Consider the following 11,681-nt stretch of genomic DNA (forward strand, 5'->3'; position numbering starts at 1 on the left):
CTTGGACCATCATCAGCTGCCTCCTAGTACATTAGCAGGAATCTGAATCAGAAGCATGGAGTAGCCAGGACTAAAACTAGGCAGTCCGATATGGGATGTGGATGTAACTTAACCTGCTGTACCTCAGTACCTGCCCCTGAGCATTTTCTTAACTGGGGACATCTTAGAATCTCTCTTCTATTCTCTTCAGGCTAATAGTATAAGGTACTACAAAGTAAGAATATTAAGACATTGTCCATTTTTCTTGAATACTCTTCAGATATTTTTTTGAATGGGGTAAAATATAAACTAAGTTGAAAAATAAAGCACATTAAGGTTTGTTTTAGGGGTATGCCTAACTGCAGAGTGAGGGGCAGGTATTTTGGACATTTGTTTTTGGTCTCTCTGCTAAATATTAATCTATTTACTATAATTCCATCAGCATATCCTGAGGTGCAAGTATAAACCACAAATAAACAACAGCCTTAAGCCAAAAGGCTTCAGTTCAACCAAGACAAAAACTGAGCTTTCTAATCTATGATCCATCATATTCTCTTGGCCCTTAGGATAATTCAATTTATGCCAAGAGGTTTTCTAATAAGAATTAATTTATTGTTAATAAGTACAGTGATTTATTGTTAAAAAGTAACAGGTATTTTTAAAGATTAATGTATTTAATATATTTGAAAGGCAGAGGGACAGAAGGAGATACATACACACACACTAACACACATGCACAGAAGAAGAGAGGGAGAGAGGGAGAGAGGGACATATCTCCTAATCACTGATTAATACCTGCAATAGCTAGGATTGGACCAGGCAAAAGCCAGGAGCCTGGAACTTCATCTAAATCTCCTATGTTGTTAGCAGGGGGCCAAGAACTTGAGCTGTGACCTGATTTTTCTAGGGTGCACTATATCAGGAAGCTGGAATCAGGAGCAGAACCAGGATTCAAACCTAGGCACTCTGATGTTGGATATGGGCATCCAGGCATTTAATCGCTGTGTCACATGCTCACCCCAGGCATTTTAGTGTACCACAGGAAGAGGATATTTACACTGGTCAAAGGCAACACTAGTCAGCAAACAAAAAACCAATTAAATTTTTTTTTAAGATTTTATTTATTTGACAGGTAGAGTTACAGACAGTGAGAGAGAGAGAGAGAGAAAGGTCTTCCTTCTGTTGGTTCACTCCCCAAATGGCCGCAACGGCTAGAGCTGTGGTGATCCAAAGTCAGGAGTTGGGAGCCAGGAGCCTCCTCACATTCTCCCATGCGGGTGCAGGGGCCTAAGCACTTGAGCCATCCTCCACTGCTTTCCCAGGCCATAGTAGAGAGATGGACTGGAAGAAGAGCAACTGGGACTAGAACCCAGTGCCCACATGGGAGAAGTAACCCAGTGCACCATGGCGCTGTCCCCTAAAATATATTTCTTTTTAGATCCAGAAATTTTCTTCTAAGAACATGGGATGCCGGTGCCACAGGCGGAGGATTAACCTAGTGCGCCACAGTGCAGCCCCCCCCCAATTAATTTTTTTTAAATGGCATATTTGAACTCTTAGAAAGCTTATATCTACAAATGACAGTTTTCAAAGAATTCTAGCAATAGATACAAAACTGATATAGTACTTTGGCATTGAGAAACTTACATGTAGCTTTGATCTTGGTATGTAGCATATCTTGGCTACAGGACTAATCAACAGCAATGGAATGAGACACAATAATACCCAGCAATACACCTTTCGAGATGTGGCTTTCTAACCAAGCCAAGTAAACTGGGCCTTGCAGGAAGAGAAGTATCTGGTGATAAAGCCAAGCACACAGTCCACTCAAAGCATCTCTCCAAGAGGGCTGTCCAGAGAAATGAACCCAAGTAATTGCCCAAGTTTCTGGGCGTGAAGGTTATAAATAAAGTAGAAGGTGAAGCATCCTACAGGTTTGCTGAAGATCCAGAATATAATGAGGAGGAATAGTGTGCATTCAGGCTTTGAAGCTTTCTGTGGTTGGAGAGATGCAGTTAAGAGCCCTGTGCTTGTCTGGACAAGGGCCAAGGGCCAAGGAGACACAGTGTGGTGTTAAGAAGCATGCTTAACCCTGTTTGCCTGGGACTCAGTCCTGAAACATGGGGCCTTTGGTACAGAACTGGTAAAGCTCTGGTTACTTGTGAAGAAAAGGGTGTTTGAAGTCACAGGTGGACTCTGCGCCCAACAGGCCTATGTAGTGAAGAATCATCAGGTAACAGATCTGAGTGGGACCTCAGAAGTGGAATATCTAGGAAAACTTTTAAACTCAACTTAGATCTTCCTAGTCTACCCTCAGCTGGCAGTCTCTTCCTGAATACTTTTTAGATGCTTTGTATATTTAATTATTATCATGCTTCTAGAGACATTTTAAAATGAGAAGTTATAAGAAATTCTCTCTCTCTCTCTCTCACTGTCCACTCTACCTGTCAAAAAATTTTTTTTAAAAAATGAGAAGTTATAAAAAAGAAACTTTTATTTTGGTCTATGCAAGAACAAGGTCCCTTGCATGCATTTAATATCTATGATAATACTATTATTATTATAACATAATTATTTAAATATCAGTGTCAAAAGAAATAGAGATGTGCTGGGAAGATGACAGCATGTATAACCAGAAGATCGGGGTTGGAGTCCCAGCTCTACCATGTTTGAATTGTTTGACCTTGCCTGATTAAGAGTCTCCTAGAGAATAGGTGACCTACTCAATACAACAGAGCATTGCAATGACCTTGAATCTGTGCCCCCAGAAAGCCAAGCCCATATGCTGAGTTCCTCAGACCTCTTTCTTAATAAACTGTAATTCTCTTAGGTGTTGCCTAACATAGTACTAATGTTAAAACAGAAATCTGGGGATCCTACTGATACTCTTCAGACTATCATGACACCAAAGAATTTAAAGAGGCCCATATCTTGATGACATATCTCCTTAGCTAAAAAATGTGCATATTATTACTATGCATCTGCAGCACAGCCTGTAACTTCTCAGTTCACTTTAACTGCAGTCCCATGACTGACACAGATGTTATTGCTCCCCAATTACAGTGTTTTCTGCTTGGAGGCATCTTGTCCTCTGTAATATATCATGGGCTGGAGCCCCAGTGCTAAACATTAGCTAGTAATTTATGATCTTACCTTCTGAGGCAGAGAGGGCAGCCATAGCTCACTTTGGACTTGGAAAAGCACTCCAGGTTTTCCCTCAGCTCTTTTTTCCCCTCTTTTATTTTTCTGAATTTGCTCATTACTCTATCTTTTCAATTTAGGGATGGCCTGGATCCTGCCATGTAAATCAAAGAAGAGAGGGCCTGACTCAGCCGTGTAGCCTGGGTCACCTGGAACCCATTATGATACAGGATCATAAACACCTCCATTTTCCCTTCAGAGAGAGACCAGAACCACTGAAGTTAAGCTACCTGCATAAGAGTTGAGTGCGATCAGCTGTACTTAATCTTTAAATGTCCAACCCACTGATAACCTTTGGTTTGCTTTGATAACTGTGAAATAAATTCTCACTGCATTGGATACCGGCATTCTGGTTTCTATTCAAGGCTGTGGTGCAGATGCCATGGAATCCTAAACTGGACAGCAGTCCTTGGAGATCTCTGGGGCCAGTTACTGGCTTTCAGGCACTTAATTTCCAAGCTTCCCTCTGCCCACTCTAAATTTCCTTAGGGAGTGACATGGCATTTTTGCATTACCAAGCTTTAGACACTCTATGGGGTAAAAACCATTTGGAGGTGGGGGAGAGAGGAGAAAAAGAAAAACCCTTCAAATTTAAAGCTTTACAACAAGGTGTAACAGAAACAACACAGTCTGACTTTAAAGCAACTTGGGTTTAAATCTAACTCTCCTATTGTTTCCCACTGTCCTCCCATCCCTATGCCCCAGCAGTGAGATCTTAGGAAAGAGATGGCTTTTGGCCTTGTTTTTTTTCCCTGTAAAATGAAGGGCATGGTCAGTGCTTCTCAAATATGAATGTAAACATGAGACTCTTGGGGATCTTGTTAAAAGGCAGGTTCTGATTCAGTAGGGCTGGAGTGGGGCCTTAGAGTTTACTTTTCTAAAAAGAAGAGGCCAAGTTTGTGGTCCTGACGACCCACACTTCGACTATTAAAGGAGCAAAGCAGAGGTTCTGGTTAAATTGCACAGAAGCAATTAAAAATATGATGACTTCACTTTAAACCAATTATCTTAGGATCTCTGATCATGCAGCTCAGGCATTGAGAGTCTGAAAAACTCCCAGATGATTTTGGAGCACATTCATGGCTGAAAACCATAAGCCCAGATCAGTAGTTCTTTTTTTTAATTTTTTAAAATTTTTTGACAGGCAGAGTGGACAGTGAGAGAGAGAGACAGAAAGGCCTTCCTTTGCCGTTGGTTCACCCTCCAATGGCCGCAGCGGCCAGCGCGCTGCGGCCGGCGCACCGTGCTGATCTGAAGCCAGGAGCCAGGTGCTTCTCCTGGTCTCCCATGGGGTGCAGGGCCCAAGGACTTGGGCCATCCTCCACTGTACTCTCTGACCACAGCAGAGAGCTGGCCTGGAAGAGGAGCAACCGGGACAGAATCCAGCGCCCCGACCGGGACTAGAACCCGGTGTGCCGGCGCTGCAAGGCGGAGGATTAGCCTAGTGAGCCGCAGCGCCGGCCTCAGATCAGTAGTTCTTAAAGCTTGACTGTGCATTGTACTCCCCAGAAGAGCTCATTAAAACACAGGTTGTTAGGCCCCATCACCAGAGTTTTTGATTCACTGTGTCTGGGGTGGGACACCAGACTTTTCATTTCTCAGGTGAAGCTGATCCTGCTCATTTGGGGACTACACTTGGAGAACCACTGACCTCTTAGACCCTCTTCAGCTCCTTGTGCAGATTATACCATCAGGGTGCTCTTTTCTTCCCATAGCACTCTATTTAAATAGTCCAGACCATTTGTGACTATAATATATACTCAGTTGAACTGAGGCATATGTCTAAAACATGAACTATTTTTTTCATTTACTTTTCAACTGTGAGTGTACTTCAAATGTTTATGGAAAAATGTAATCAGAAGATAAGCTTATTTTGGTAGAAGATTTTTTGAAATCCTCACATAGATTTTTTCATCATAAGCATTTTCCATGAACTTTTGAAGCACTCTCATACTACTACTTGCTTTGTTCTAGTTATATACCTAAAATATGACCCTTACAAAAACTGTAGAAAAGAAATATAAATGTAATGAAGAAATTTAAAAATTTCCCACATAATTAATATTTTCATTCAGTGTTTTCTTTCTATGCAAAAGTATATTTTTATGGTTGTCACAGTGGTCTGTATATAGTTTTGCTTCTTGCATAATTAAGTGTGGGCTCTAAAGTGACTCTACCATTTGACAAGCCAGGGGGTCTTGGTGAAGTTCCTACCTCTCTGGTTGAATTTTTCTCATCTGTAAAATGTAGGTAGTAAGAGTACTTACCTTGTAGATTTTAGATATTTTCTGAGGATTTAATTCATACACACATACACACACATTTAGCTGTTAAAAGAATACATGACTCATAACAGTCTATAAATATTCTTTTTATTATTATTTAACTTACTATAAGAATTTTCCCATGCCATTTAAAAACACTTCATAAATATAACCTTATCTAAATCTTGAAACCAGTATAGTCACTAGTATAACTATACCTACTATAATTTATTTATGCATTTTCTTATTTTTGTCTATTATACTGTTCTGAAAACCTTTACAAGATATTTTTGCTGGCAGGAATTTCTTACAGGTAATAATTAAATCTAAGGTTCTACTAAGGTCCAAAGTAATAATTAGTGACCAAATTAATTATAAGAAAATGTAGATTCAGGGGGCCAGCATTGTATTGTTAAGCCACATCCCAGTTGCTCCACTTCTTTTTTTTTAACTTTTATTTAGTAAATATAAATTTCCAAAATACAGTTTATGGATTACAATGGCTTCCCCACCCATAACTTCCCTCCCACTCACACCCCTCCCATCTCCCGCTCCCTCTCCCATTCCATTCACATCAAGATTCATTTTCAATTATCTTTACATACAGAAGATCTATTTAGTATATATTAAGTAAAGATTTCAACTGTTTCAGTACTAGTTATAGCATTACTTCACATTGGACAACACATTAAGGACAGATCCCACATGAGAAGTAAGTACACAGTGACTCCTGTTGTTGACTTAACAATTTGACACTCTTGTTTATGGCGTCAGTAATCTCCCTAGGCTCTAGTCACGAGTTGCCAAGGCTATGGAAGCCTTTTGAGTTCACCGACTTTGATCTTATTCAGACAGGGTCATAGTCACAGGATCCAGCTCCTAGCTAATGTGCCTGGAAAAAGGAGTGGAATATGGATGGCTTAAGTATTTGGACCCTGCCATCCATGTGAGAGACCCGGATGGAGTTCCAGGCTCCTGGCTTTGGCCTGGCCCAGCCCCAGCCATTGCATCCAACTGGGGGGGGGGGCAGTGAACCAGCAGATGGGAGATCTCTGTCTCCCCTTTACCAGCTCTGCCTTTCAAGTAAATAAAATAAATCTTTTTAAAAAAAAACATGAAAATTCAGATTCAGGGTTCTTCATGCATATATATGCCCTTTTGATGGTGTATTTCTGGAATTCAGGAAGATTCAAGGCTGTGATTTGTTAATATTAGCCAAATTTTACCCATTTCTATTTGTGCTGGAAATGGAAGTAGATAGAAAGCTTGTTTCTATTTATTCCTCATCCACAGTCCTTTACTCACTCAACAAAAATCAAAGGGTGTTGTGGGGCACCACAAAGAGAGGAAAGCCTCCTCCTTCTCCTAACGTTATATTTAAGTTGTAGAGGTCCAAGTAAAGCAAAGCTGGCTGGGCATCCATATGAGCCACACGTGTTAGGCCTGGCTGGTTATTTAAAAGGAAACATTATAAACATGGTTTGTAAAAATAGTGTTTTACTTAAAGGTGTGTAGGAAATAACTGTATGGCAGCAGGTAGGAGAGGAAGAGGATTTCTAGCTGGCAAGGGAACTGAATATGTGAAATAAAAGAAAATGAGGCAAGTCAAGGCTCACCCTGGGATTCTGTATTGAGTCACTGGATAGATGAGAATGTTATTTACTGAAATCATGAACAGTGGATTGAAGGACTGAAGGATTGGAGATGCATGCATTGATTTAGTTCCTAGTTTTTATTGCTTGCATTCTATGTATCAGGCCCTGTTCTAGCATTAAGAATATAACAATGAACACAAGACACCACAATTCCTGCCATAATTTAGTCTTAGGCTAGAGGAGGAAAGTAGACAATAAAAAACAAAGTATGTGGCATGTCCAATATTGATAAATCAGGAAAAGAGGATGAGGAATGCTAGGTTGAGGAGTTATAATTTTATGTAGGCTTGTTATGGAAAACCTTACTCAGAGGTATTATTTGACTGAAGTCTTCAAGGATATGAGAGAGCAAGTACTTGTATCTGCGAGCAAGGCAGGGAGGAACATGCAGGGGGAAAGCAAGTGCGAAGCCATCTGCATTGGGAGCCTCTTGGCCAATGTGGTCTGAGTCAAGCGAAGAGAGAAGTCAGAGATAAGGTCAGAGAAATTAGGTAGGGCCTTGTGTACATTATCATGCCTTAGGCTTTTACTTAGAGCAGCATGGGTAGACACTGAAGGGTTATGGCAAATATTTTAAAAATATCATTATGACCAGGCTCATTTTTAAAATGTACATTAAAAATATTACACTGATGGGCCGGTGCCACAGCTCACTAGGCTAATCCTCCGCCTGCGGCGCTGGCACACCAGGTTCTAGTCCTGGTCGGGGCGCCAGATTCTGTCCCAGTTGCCCCTCTTCCAGGCCAGCTCTCTGCTGTGGCCCGGGAGTGCAGTGGAGGATGGCCCAAGTCCTTGGACCCTGCACCCCATGGGAGACCAGGAGAAGCACCTGGCTCCTGGCTTTGGATCAGCGCTGTGTGCCAGCCGCAGCGTGCCGGCCGCAGCGGCCATTGGAGGGTGAACCAATGGCAAAAGGAAGACCTTTCTCTCTCTCTCTCTCTCTCTCTCTCACTGTCTACTCTGCCTGTCAAAAAAAAAAAAAACATAAAAAAAAATTACACTGATGTACCTTTAAAAAATATCACTCTGACCAAGTTCAGCTTTTGACATGCCAAGTTTGAGGAATCATGAGACATCCAAATGGGTTGTTCAAAAAGACCCAATTGTGGGTCATCTGTAGTCCAGTGCTAACTAAAACATCAAGTTATGGGGATGGCAGGACCATCCAAGAGAGTATACAGAGTGCAAAGCACAGCGACCCTGGAAGTGTCTTTAATGGGTTGAGAGAAGGGGAGCAGTGATGGCAGAAAGTAGGAGAGAACTCAGGAGATAGGGTATCAGGAAGGCTAGGGAAGAGCCTGAGAAAGATTGGGGTTATGTAGGGCCCAAACCATGCCACGAGGTCACACAAAGACAGAAAGGGATCATCGGATTAAATAATACAGGCAACATTTTTGACTTGGCAAAAGCAGCTTCAGAGGCATGCTGATGGGATGCCAGCAGAGGAAAGTAGAAGTTAAAGAACTGAGCAAGGGTAACCCTTCCAGGTTTGCCTGTGAAGGGGAATAATTGAGAAGGTAGCAGCTGCAGGAAAGATTTTATAAGGTGGAAAAGATTCAAGGATGAAGTACATGTTGATGAAAAACAAGGTACTCCTGAAGAGAAGGAAGTTTAAATCCAAGAGAGGCCTTGGTAGTGTTTTAGCCACATCCATAATTGCAGTGGATACGTGGGGGTAATATGTTTCTGATGGGTTATGCATGGGGAGTGGAAGGGAGTGATGGAAACTACTTACCATTGCCTGATATAGAGGATGGACCTGTCCTTGAATGTGCCTTCTTTTCCGCTTGCAAATTGTAAGTTGACCTCATCTGACAGGATCTGGCCTGATATGGAAAGAAAAGTCATTTCCATCCCATCCTCTTATGCTGATCATTAATTCAGTTCAATGTATATTTTGAAACTGTACAAACCCAGCTTTTTTTTTTATCTAGCAAAGTGTGATACTTGGTGATAAGTTCTAATTTACTGGCAATGCCATCTTTAAAGGATATGTTAGGACTTGCATTCTTGGAGAGAGAAGTGAAAGGAAGTTAACTGCTAAACAGCTTGTTTAAGCAAGGGGGTGGAAGACTCATATCACTGTCAGAGAGCTGCATTTGGTTCCACAAAATGTTATACACAGGAAAAGAGGCTGGAGGATCCAAAAATAGTTGACCCTTGAAGTTAAGCCATTGCCTTTTCAAGTCTAAAGTCGCAGATACAAAATTGTATTAATTAGTGTCTGGGGAAACATTTACTTCTTAACATTTAAAAAAAAGCTGTAACTGTAGATTCCTGTTTATGAGATTTCAAGACTTCTCCAAACTGGAACTCTCAAAACGTTACATTATAAATTATTTGGAATTTTCTCTTTGTAGAATCAAGCATGTCAAGCATTCCGTATGTCATATGATTCAGGCATCTAGTAAAGCCTTCCCTTCTTGTGCTTAGTTGTAAAAAGATGAAGACATTTGCTGGGTTTCCCTGTTGCTTTAATCAGTGGGCATCCGACAGGTGCTTTCATTTTCCTGGCCTTGAAATCTTTCTGGATGGGATGTGGGAGAAAAAAATTGCAAATGCCTTTAGTTCACAAATAAATCTTTGTTCCCTTTCTTCTCTGTTTCTTTTTGGATTCTTAGCACACTGCCTTCCTATTCCCCTTCAACACACACTCACATGTACATGTGCACCTCCAAAGTTCTTGTTCTTTTTCTCCTATCCAGGGTGGGAAGAAGCTCTCAACATGAGCAAGCTGATTTGCAGCCACCATCCCTGCCATGGGTGTGGGCACGACCTGACTGTCCTCAGTTTCTATAGCACACAGGTATGGATGAGATCACGTGTCATCAATACCCGGGTTCTGCTGCCCATAATTGTCTCCCCTTCACCAGGCTGGAGCTTGGTATCCTGCATTCCTGGCGGTTCCCAAGACCATCTTGGCATTTTACCAGACTGTATCGGTGCCAGCTGGGATGGGCCCAGTGGGTGTCTGGGTGCTCTACTTGGGCACTTGCTATACTCAGCAGGGCTCCCTCCATGCTCTGAGTTTCCTTCACCATATTCCTCCCAGCCAGGGAGAGTACTTTCTGGGCACAGTGGCTATTTTTCAGTTTTCTTTGGCTTTCCTCTCTAATCCCATCTCGTCAGAGCCGATCAAAAACTGAGCTAACAAGGTGGGTGGAAAGCCTGATGTCCCCAATTCCCTGCTTTTCTGCAGGTCACAAGGACCTCTCGTTCCTCTTAAGTCTAGTACACAAGGCCTCAGGCTGAGCAAAGCCATGCAAAAGATCAGAATCCCAGATTACGTGTATACTTTGATGTCACAATTTTTTAGTGTCCTAAGGTACAATGTGAATTGGAATAAAACAATTCTTAGCTTCTACTTTGTGCTCTATACTGTTAGGTACTTATATTTGTTTTTTCATTTAATTCTTACAACCTTTGATATTACACTGTATTTATGTATTTATTTATTTTATTACACTTGATCTTTGCCAAAAGGCCGAGAAGTGATATATTTATTTATTTTGAAAGTCACAGTTGTAGAGAGAGAGGGAGAGGCAGACCTTCCATCCACTAGTTCACTCCCGTATGGCCACAATGGCCCAGGCTGGGCCAGGCCAAAGCCAGGAGCCAGGAGCTTCTTCTGGGTCTCCTGTCTGGATCTTCTTCTGGCTCAGGTACTTGGACCATCATCTGCTGCTTTCCCAGACCATTAACAGGGAACTGGATCAGAAGTGGAACAGCTGGGACACAAACTGGCACCCACATGGGATGCTAGCAATGCAGACAGCTGCTTTACCTGCCATGCCTCAAGGCCGGCCCCATGTTTATATTTATTATTATTCCCCTTTTAGACATGAGGAAACTGAGGCTCAGCAGAGAGAAGAAATTCACATACTGAGGATCGCAGAGCTGATAAGGGTGGAATTAGGATCTGGTTCCAGAATCCGTGTTCACCTTCTCAAACATTGCCTCCCTCTCTGGAGAACAAGTTACTTTCATTTTAGCAAAACATATCATTGCTTTTAAGAGGAAAAACAGGTCTAAAAAACATAAATAACTTAATTTTTCTGTAAACCTAAAAGTGCTAAAAAAATTAGCTCTATCAATTAAAACAAAGGAGCATAAACACTTCTGGTGAGAATAAGTGGTGTGCTTATTCATCAGAATCTTCCCTCTTATTTTAGATATTTTAAGAAGAGTGGAATGGCACAGTTCTTGTGCAAATGTCCAGAAGGCATTGCGTGTGTGAAGATGACACCATGAGAAGTGGCGAGGAACCACTGTACCTCTGTGCATGGAGTTTGTGGTATCCTCATCCACAGTGGATCTGCAGGTTAGTCGAATATTTGTGTAGCCTCGTGATTCTGTACCTGCTGGACGAATAAACAACCATGCAGACTTTGTGGCTGCTGATCTGACACTTTTCAGCCACACTAAATCGTCTTAGAAGAGTCTTTCCAAGGAACTTAATATTTTTGTAGAAGATCTTTTATTCTTGTTCCAGAAGCCAAAACCCTTGAGTTGCTGCGCTGTTGAATGAAATATAATATGTGAGAGTTAATCTTGCAGTAATTCCTGTAACTATGACTGGGGA

General features: G+C 41.6%; 1 long non-coding RNA gene across 1 annotated transcript in view; it reads left to right on the forward strand.

Annotated features, from left to right (window-relative positions):
• The window catches only part of LOC149123771 (uncharacterized), a 169,822-nt gene extending 158,422 nt beyond the window's left edge, over positions 1–11,400 (forward strand). Inside the window, exons 2-3 of the long non-coding RNA XR_016214601.1 lie at positions 9,805–9,905; positions 11,272–11,400. This is a non-coding gene — a long non-coding RNA (uncharacterized LOC149123771). The remainder of the gene's footprint in view (positions 1–9,804; positions 9,906–11,271) is intronic.
• Positions 11,401–11,681: the final 281 nt, after the last annotated feature.

Source organism: Oryctolagus cuniculus, chromosome 10, assembly GCF_051225735.1.
Source record: "Oryctolagus cuniculus isolate XC-2025 breed Fujian yellow rabbit chromosome 10, ASM5122573v1, whole genome shotgun sequence".
NCBI classification, from domain to species: Eukaryota; Metazoa; Chordata; class Mammalia; order Lagomorpha; family Leporidae; genus Oryctolagus; species Oryctolagus cuniculus.